General features: G+C 51.2%; 1 long non-coding RNA gene across 1 annotated transcript in view; it reads left to right on the top strand.

Annotated features, from left to right (window-relative positions):
- Window positions 1–234: 234 nt before the first annotated feature.
- The window catches only part of LOC137625320 (uncharacterized), an 85,552-nt gene continuing 76,267 nt past the window's right edge, over window positions 235–9,519 (top strand). The window contains exon 1 of the long non-coding RNA XR_011040837.1: window positions 235–316. This is a non-coding gene — a long non-coding RNA (uncharacterized lncRNA). The remainder of the gene's footprint in view (window positions 317–9,519) is intronic.

The following is a 9,519-nucleotide window of genomic DNA, read 5'->3' as shown; positions in this document are numbered from 1 at the left end:
TATATATATATATATATATATATATTTAGCATAATTTTGGTTTTATTATCTAAACTAATTCAATAGTTAAATAAATGTTTTATTTGGAAATAAAATTATTGGTTCAGTTCAGTTCAGTTGTTGGTTTTCTTTATTCTAATTCTTTTATTTTCTTCTCTCTCTTTTTCCACATTTGGTAAATATGTTCTTTTATTTTCTCTAATCCTTCTTTCTTGAATAGCACGTTTCCTATTATCTTCTTTTCTTCTTCATACGGCTTCACTATCCTTGTTTGATGACGTCATCAAAACAAATGAGGATTTCGTATTGTGATCTTGTGAGTTGTTTTTCGTATTTTATAATATTCTATTAATTTATGTTGTATTTTTTTATAATGTTGAAGTTCTACTGACGTTTCTGGTAAAGCAATTTCGTTATATAGACATTCCAAAATTGCAATTTTGATCACTTAAGCTTAAGGATTACCAACAGTGCAATAAGAGGTTTGTAGAAAAGACAAATTAATGGATATTATTACAGTCAAACCTGGGGTAAAATATTATTAATAAAATATATATATATATTTCTGAAACTATTCATTTGCGACGGGAACGAGTGTCATTTTCGAAGAGCGTAATTTTTTCTATAAGAAAAAGTAGTTTTTTCCTAGGTTACATTGGCCTGTAATACAGTAAAATAATACCAAAGATGAATAGTAATGAAACACGGTCACAACACTAGCTTTAGGTCGCCAGTCTTCCGGACGCATAGAAAACGTGATTTTCCATCCCGTTTTCTATGGAGTCGTGCATAGCAGTATTTGTCGTATTAGAAATACAGCCTTACTTAATTGAGGGAATGATCTATTGGTTTTTGCTCTGCTGTAGCTCGCTTCACTCGCGTTTAGATATTACATCGTTGCTCCTGTATTTTGGAAACGTAACATATTTTGCTGCGCTTGTTAGCCCCGTGGGGTGGTTTGTAGCGCTACGGGCAAGCGTCCTAATTTGCTTATTATCGCTCCGACTGTTATCTTGTATAGAATAAAAACGTTTGGAAATGGTCTACGGATCTTAAAAATGTTGTGTAAAGGGGGGGGGGGTAAGGACATGGCTTTTAGCATAGGTTAGGTGGGTTTTTTAAGTTAGCTTCTCCCGTCGTACTCATAGGTAAGGAAACTGTTGTGTAAGGGGGGTGGTCCGGGGGGCCGAAGCCCTCCTGGGTAAGGATATGGCTTTTAGCATAGGTTAGGTGGGTTTTTTAAGTTAGCTTCTCCCGTCGTACTCGTAGGTAAGGAAACTTGTGTAAGGGGGGTGGTCCGGGGGGTGGGCGAAGCCCTCCTGGGTAAGGATATGGCTTTTAGCATAGGTTAGGTGGGTTTTTTAAGTTAGCTTCTCCCGCCAAAATCGTTTTTAGAACGACGGCCACAGTTCAAAATATTCCCGTTTTCTACGGGATCTGGCCGTCACCCTACAAAGGCTCCGCCCCATGGTTTAGTACCTCGGCATTCATTATCTTTTATACAAACTTAACAAAGGGGTGAGTTGTTATAACTTGGCGATCGAGCCTCTGTTCGAACATGGACTTGGCTTCCATTTCCCATCATCAGGCTAAATACTGGAATATCAAACACATCTCTACTCTAACCTTTCGTTATTGATATGATGAACAAGAGCTGGATTTATATTGTTTATTCCAATAGTGAAAACAAATAACCAAAGAGGTTTAGAACTTAAAACGTTGGACTCTGTTATTGTGTTAGAACAAGTAACTTACTGGATGGAAGAAAGCTCCTGTAGCCTGTGCTAAGATGACAAAAGGAGCAAAACTGGTATTTGTTATTAAAAGCTGTAACTTCATTAATAGAAGTTTCCGTCAGTAGTACAGTATATGGTATTCAAAATACTGTAGTGTATAGTATTTGCAAAAATCTATTCAATTGTATGACTTCTAATTGCCTAAATAATATTGCACTGTTCTATAATGAAACCAAATATTTGCTATTCTACCACATAGAGGAATGCATTACGTTTACAAGTATGTATTAAAGTATGAGGGAAAATATATATATAACTTAAGTTTACCCTAGCCCTCAAAACCTCAACTTTTTAGGGTAGTATTACAGTTTCGGATAAATTTGGATATCTTATATTTTTACTTATATATTTTTTCAGATGATTCATGTGTAAAACTTACTCGAGTCTTTCACAAATTAATGGTTATGGAAATATTTGTTGGTTAATATTGTTCCTTATTGTCATCCCAAGGATGTTAATGCTGCCATGTTAGTATTTCTCCCGATGGTATTTTGGTTTGTTTGTCAATGCATTGTGGGTAAAAATGCCTGATTGTCCTTTGTTTTTGGTTATGAATTAAAGGATAAAAATGCTGAAACATGATATGTTGCTTTGTTTCCAGATTATCCAGTTCACTGCAATTTTAGAATTCATCTGGCCTTCTAAAAAATGGCATAGCAGTTGACATGCGGATTCTGTTGTTTAGACGGACAATAGTTGTTGCTTCTCATTTGTTCCGTAACTGAAATACAAACCACGCTATTTACATGGGGTGATTACTTCGGCGCAGCCGATGACGAGCCATAAAGTTTTAACGAGGGTTTCCTACCCCATCGCTAGTTAGGGGGGGGGGGGGGAAGAGAGGGGTAGCTAGCTACCCCTCCCCCTCACACACACCGAAGAGTACTCCACTTTACTTTTGGCTTGCATAGTGATCGGAGGTTTCCGCTCCTATGCTCTCTTGAGGGCCATTATTGTTTTGTCTTTTAACTTACCTTTTCTTATTCTGGATATATTTAAACATTTCTGATGTTTATATATATTTTTGTGGATAGAAAATGTAATTGTTCCGTAACCGAAATACAAACCACGCTATTTACATTGGGTTTACCTTTTAGCGCAGCTGAAATGACGAGCCAATAGTTTTAACGAGAGTTAATTACCCCCGCGCTAGTTTGCGGGGGGTAGGGGAAAGGTAGCTTGCTACCCCTCCCCCCCCACACACCGGTGACTTGCTTCACTTCACTTTTGGCTCGGCGATAAACAGACGTGTCTGTCCGTCGTCCTCGTTGACAGCCTTTAATCTTTTTTCTGCTTTCTCTCTACAGCTTGTGTGTGTGTTTGAAGTTGACTACCTTTTTGATCTTTACTATGCGTACGTGCCCTGGTGTTGCCGGCCGCCCTTGTGGGACTTTTATGTCAGCCTGGGATACGGATCCTCACACCCTTTGCCCTCAGTGTCGGGGCCGACGGTGTGACCAGGAAAACGTGTAGTGAGTGTAGGGAGTGGTCTGCCTCCCAGTGGGAGAGGTTTGGCCGCCGGCGTAAGAAGAAGTCAGAGAGATACCGTTCTCCTTTGGGGGTTGCCTTGAAGGAGGAGGGTTCTCGGGACTCTTCTTTCGCCGCCCAAACCTCCTCCGAAGCTCCCCCTCGTCTGGCTCCTAAGGAGAGTCGACCGAGTGGTAGCGCAGGCCCTAGTTCTGTTTCCCGACCTTGGGTGGGGGGAGAGGGCGTCGCCTCCCGTAGCGGGGCGGTTACCCCTCCTCCTCCGGGGGAGGTTATTGATAATTCGTTGTCTAATGATGATCTTTTACAGATTTGGGCTTCCCTGGGGCTTAAGGGCTTGCCCTCCAGGGTCGCCTTGATTGACCTTGTCTTGTTGGGGGCCGCTGTTAAGCAGTCGCCGGTGATAGCAGAGGTAGACCCTCTGTCTATTGTCGACGTCGTGGTGGCAGAGGCCTCCGATGGGGCGGGGCAATCCTCTGCAGGTGCAGTTGAGGATGTTGGTGCTGACGGCTCTCCTCCCCCTTCCGTACATCCTTCGAAGGGGGAAGTGAGTCCTACGGGCTCTTCTGCTGTTCAGCTTCCCTCTCAGGGGAGTGCCTTGACTGAGACTCCCCTTCGGAGGACTGATGGTCCTGATGATCTTCCCCGTGGCCGCCTTCGCCGTAAGGCTCACCGTCCGCTGCGTCGCAAGGGCCTCCTTTCCCCTTATAAGGGGGTTAAGAGGCGCCTTTTTGGATCTTCTTCATCCGAAGGGAACTCTCCTCGTCGTACTCAGCCTACAGCTCCGGCTCCTTTGGACCTCTGTGCGGATCGTTCTCCTACTCCTGCTATAACTTCACCTTCTGGGGACCTCGTCACCTGACGGGCAACGGTCCCTTCGGGGCAAAGGGATTCTTCCCTTTCACGTGCAGTGTTAGCGCACAGGCGCTCTCCTGCTCGTCAGCGCTCTCCTGCTCGTCAATGCTCTCCTGCTCGTCAATGCTCTCCTGCTCGTCAGCGCTCACCTGTTCGCTGGCGCTCTCCTGATGTTCGCCCTCCTCGTCAGCGCTCTCCTGAGGACATCCTCCATCCTGTGGTTCCTGAAGAGCGCTTAGCGCGCCAGCATTCTCCTGCTCGCCCTTCTGCAGTGTTATCGCACAGGCGCTTTCCTGCTCGTCAGCGCTCTTCTGAGCGTCAGCGCTCTCCCGTTCGTTAGTGCTCTTTTGAGGATCATCGCCCTCTTGCTCGCCAGCGCTCCCCTGTGGTCTCTGATCATCCTGCAGTCCCTGTTGGGCACCCTGCGCACCATCAGTCTCCTGAGCTCTCTCACGATCCTCGTCTTGTGTCTACTCAACATTGTCCGCGTTCTCCAGCGCTTGTTTCTAAAGCACATGTTCGCCCACGCGCATACGCGCTTTCTGTTCCTGTTCGTGAACGCGCCGCGCCAACTGCTCCTTCACAGGATCTCACGCGTTGCCCCCTTGCTCGCCAGCGATCATCTGCTCGCCAGCTATCACCTGCTCGCCAGCGATCACCTGCTCGCCAGCGTTCACAGACGATCCTAGTATCGCCTGTTCGTCAGCATTCTCCTACGCGTCAACGATCACCTGATCATCGGCGATCTCCGGACCGCCCGCGTGACTTACAGCCTGCGCGCACACGTTCTCCAACGCGTCGTCGACCAGAGATTCTGGAAGGACATGGTTCGCCATCTGCTAGCTCGCCATTGCGCGATCATTCACCTGCGCGTCCTGCGCGCTATCGCTCGCCAACGCGTCACCATGCGACAACGTGCCATTGCTCACCTGCGCGTCAGCGTTCGCCAGCTCACCACCGATAGCCTGCTCGCAATCGCTCTCCCTCGCGCTAATGTCTCCTGACCTACGTCGCCTGCGACCTTCCTCGCCCACGCGGCAACGCGTTCCCTCACCATCGCGCCAACGCATTCGTTCGCCGACTCGGCCACGCACTCGTTCGCCTGTGCACCCTTGCGCCCACTCGCCTGCGCGCCCGCGCGACCACTCGCCTGCGCGCCCCGCGCGACCGTTCACCTTCGCGCGACCATCGTTCGCGGCGAATTTCGCAGCCAGTGGTAGCAGCAGGAACGCGTGTTCCCAGTCAGCGCTCGGGATCGCCTCCATCCAAACGCAGGACTGTTGTGCAGGACAGGGAAGACTCTGCGGAGAGGTTAGTGCATCCTTCTTCCCCCCCTTCTTTTCAGTCAGGTACTGTGGTGTCCACTCCAAAGGATCGCCCGATCCCTTTCCCTCCAGCGAGGATTTCGGACTCTGTGTCCGTGGAGCAACAGACTGGGTTTGGTCCTCTGATGCGGGCATTAGTGAGGGTAATGAAACCAGCACTCGCCGATCAGGGCGACAAACCAACGGCTGCCTCTCCTTCGCTGAAGAGAAAGAGAGGAGTGGACTTCGTGGTGACTTCCCCCAGGGCGAAGTTGGTTCCCAAGAAGTCTGTCGCGAAGCCCCCTTCTCCTGCTCGAGCGTTTTCTTCTTCTCCCGTGGACGAGGCTTTTCCGTCCTCGGGTGAGTCCAGTGAAGCTGTAGTCTTCCCCTCGGCACCAAGGGGGGAGACTTCGCTTCATGGAGGAGAGTCGTCTCGTGCGGAAGGGGCTCTTCGAACCTCTTTGTTGGGATCCTGTATCCCTCCCAGGAGGAAATCCAAGGACTCCAAGACCGTCCCGAAATCATCTTCGAGGATTCGCCAGGAACCCGCGGCTCCCTGGGGGAACGTCCACGCTTCACCCCAGGAAGAGATTCGGGGACAGGAGACTTAGCTGCCAGCCCGCAGGGAGGAGATCAGCAGGAATCCGAACATGCCTTCTGGCAGGTCCTGAGCCTGATAAGGCAACTTAACGGGCTTATGGACCCCGTGATCGCCCCCCGTGAAGGCACGGACACTATCTTGGACGAAGTGTTTGACGTTCGGAAGGCCCCTAAGTCCAATGCGGCTCTGCCCTGGTCTCGGGGGCTAAAGAGTGCCAGAGCTAGGGCCAACGCTCAGCTCGCGATTCTTGCCTCCTCCAGTCGTTCCTCTGCCGGGAACAAGCTCATCCCTCCTCCTCGTCTTCAGCAGAGGAGGTATTTTGAGATCTTGGGTGAGTCCAGCCTCGCTCTTCCTCTCCATCACTCCGTGGAGGAGCTGGCGAAGGGAGTTCCTCTTGAGAAGCTCTCTGCCCGGCAGGTGTCGTTCTCGGCGGCAGAGATCCTTAGCCATGAGAAGGTCGCGAAGTGTGCCATGCAGGCCACTTCGTGGCTGGACTTTTGGCTAGGAACTCTGGGCATCCTATTGCGCTCGGAGGATTTGTCTAATGAGACCAATAGGAAGGCCCTGGAGACCTTCTTACTCTCGGGCACCCGCTCCATCGAGTTTTTGGCGCACCAGGTCACCACCCTGTGGGCCAACTCGGTGTTGAAGCGGCGCGATGCTGTGACCGAGAGATTCCATCCGAAGGTCCCCGCCGTGGATGTGTGTAGGCTCAGACATGCTTCCCTTCTTGGGGAGAACCTGTTTGAGCCTCAGAACATGGAGCGAACGGCTGAGAGGTGGAGGAAATCCAGCACGGACTCCCTCCTCCATAGGGCCCTTACAGCTCGGCCCTATAAGCCTCCAGCTCCGCCGCAACAGCAGCAGCAGCCTCGTAAGGCTCCGAAGCAGGCACCCGCAGTTAAGAAGGTGGTGTCTAAGCCCCAGCCCTTTCCAGCCAAGGTCAAGAGGGGCGGTAAGTCCTCCAGGGGAGGCAAGACTCCTAGGGGTGGCGGCCGCGGCCGCAAGCCCTAGGGGTGGCAGTCCCCCTGCGTGTCCACCTGTGGGGGGATGCCTTCAGCGTTGCGTCCGCAGGTGGCAGCAACACGGGGCCGATGCTTGGACGGTCTCAGTGATCGGCCAAGGCTATCGCGTCCCGTTCACAACATCTCAACCTCCCCTTACAGCGAATCCAGTGTCGTTGAGCTCCTATGCCACAGGGTCGGCAAAGGGGCTGGCCCTTCGGGCCGAAGTCGAAACCATGCTCGAGAAGGGTGCTCTCCAGGAGGTCGTGGACGGCTCCCCAGGCTTTTTCAGTCGACTCTTTCTTGTAAAGAAGGCGTCTGGAGGCTGGAGACCTGTCATTGACCTCTCAGCTCTGAACGGGTTTGTCAAGCAAACCCGGTTCAGCATGGAGACAGCAGACACGGTCAGACTTGCGGTGAGACCACAAGACTTCATGTGCACACTGGATCTAAAGGACGCGTACTTCCAGATCCCAATCCATCCGTCTTCCAGGAAGTACCTAAGATTCTACCTAGACGACAAGATCTACCAGTTCAAGGTGCTGTGTTTCGGTCTCTCCATAGCTCCTCAGGTGTTCACCAGAGTGTTCACCCTGATTTCATCTTGGGCGCACAGGAACGGCATTCGTCTCCTTTGTTATCTGGACGATTGGCTGGTCCTAGCAGACTCGGAGTCGACCCTTCTTCGGCACCGAGACAGGCTTCTGGATCTTTTGCCAGGATCTGGGGATCGTGGTAAACCTCGAGAAGTCCTCTCTGCAGCCGTCCCAACAACTGGTTTATCTAGGCATGCTAATAGACACCAATCTCCACAAAGCCTTTCCATCAGACGACCGGATAGCAAGGCTGAGGAGGGTGGCGGAACCCTTCCTCAGACGAGAAGAGCTCCCCGCCCAGTTGTGGTTGCATCTCTTAGGTCACCTATCCTCCCTGTCCCGTCTGGTTCCAAACAGCCGCCTCAGGATGAGATCCCTGCAGTGGCGGCTCAAGTCCCGGTGGAATCAAGGATCCGATTCTCCGGACATTCTGATTCCGATGGGGGTCTTTGGAACAGACGGACTTGCGGTGGTGGCTGGTCGACGAGAACCTGTGGAAGGGAGTGAGTCTTCTCGTCCTCCCCCCGGAATTGACTCTGTTTTCGGACGCGTCAAAAGAAGGGTGGGGGTGCACGTTCTGAACCAGAGGGCCTCAGGCCTTTGGTCAGAATCAGAAAAGTGCCTACACATCAACCTGCTAGAATTGAAGGCTGTCTTTCTGGCTCTTCAGCAGTTCCAACGGTCCCTGGCGGGTCACTCCGTGGTGGTGATGAGCGACAACACCACGGTAGTGGCTTATATCAACAAGCAGGGAGGCACTTTTTCGCAGCAGCTATCCCATCTTGCAGTAGAGATTCTGAGGTGGACCGAAATCCACTCGATAACACTATCAGCTCGCTTCATTCCTGGCAAGAGGAATGTGCTCGCCGACAGTCTGAGCAGGGCCTCGCAGATAGTGAGTACCGAGTGGTCTTTGGATCCTCAGATAGCCAACAAAGTCCTGACTTTGTGGGGTTCCCCGACTGTGGATTTGTTCGCGACAGCGTTGAACTTCAAGCTGCCCCTGTACTGCTCCCCAGTCCCGGACCCCTAAGGCACTCTGGCAAGATGCTTTCCAGCAACAGTGGGACAACATCGACGTGTACGCCTTCCCACCGTTCTGTCTGATGAGAAGGGTGCTCAACAGGACCAGACTATCGGTCAACTGTTCGATGACTCTGGTAGCTCCGCTAGGGCATCATGCGGAATGGTTTCCGGACCTTCTGCAGCTCCTGACGGAGCTCCCGAGGGAACTTCCTCCACGACACGAGCTTCTCAGACAACCCCACTCCGGCGTCCCTCACAGAGACTATCCAGCGTCTCCTCACGGAGAGAGGCTTTTCGCAACAGGTTGCGGAGAGAATGTCTCGGCACCTGCGAAGGTCCTCTGAGGGAGTCTACCAAGCAAAGGGGAGAGTCTTTTGTGGTTGGTGTCGTGGGAGGGGTATCTCTCCACTCGATGCCACTATTCCAGCAATAGCGGACTTCCTCGTTTATCTACGGGAAGAAATGCGCCTTTCTGTCTCGGCAGTGAAAGGCTATCGCTCAGCCTTAAGCTTGGCCTTCAGGCTGAAGGGCGTGGATATTTCTTCATCGCTAGAACTCTCTTTACTCATACGTAGCTATGAGCTTACCTGCCCCCAGTCGGAAGTGAGACCTCCTCCTTGGAACGTGGTTCGAGTCCTCAGGGCTCTTAAGAGACCTCCCTTCGAACCATTACGCCAGGCCTCCGATCGCCACCTGTCTTGGAAGACGGCTTTCCTACTCGCTTTGGCTTTGGCCAAGCGGGTTAGTGAACTTCATGGTCTCTCGTATGACATCGCCCATTCAAGGGGATGGGGGGAGGTAACGTTCAGGTTCGTCCCTGAGTTTGTTGCCAAGACTCAGAATCCTGGAGTA

The sequence above is a fragment of the Palaemon carinicauda genome, chromosome 32 (genome assembly GCF_036898095.1).
Source record: "Palaemon carinicauda isolate YSFRI2023 chromosome 32, ASM3689809v2, whole genome shotgun sequence".
Classification (NCBI taxonomy): domain Eukaryota; kingdom Metazoa; phylum Arthropoda; class Malacostraca; order Decapoda; family Palaemonidae; genus Palaemon; species Palaemon carinicauda.
Note: the sequence above shows the minus strand (reverse complement) of the source record. Positions and strands in the feature narration are given on the sequence as shown.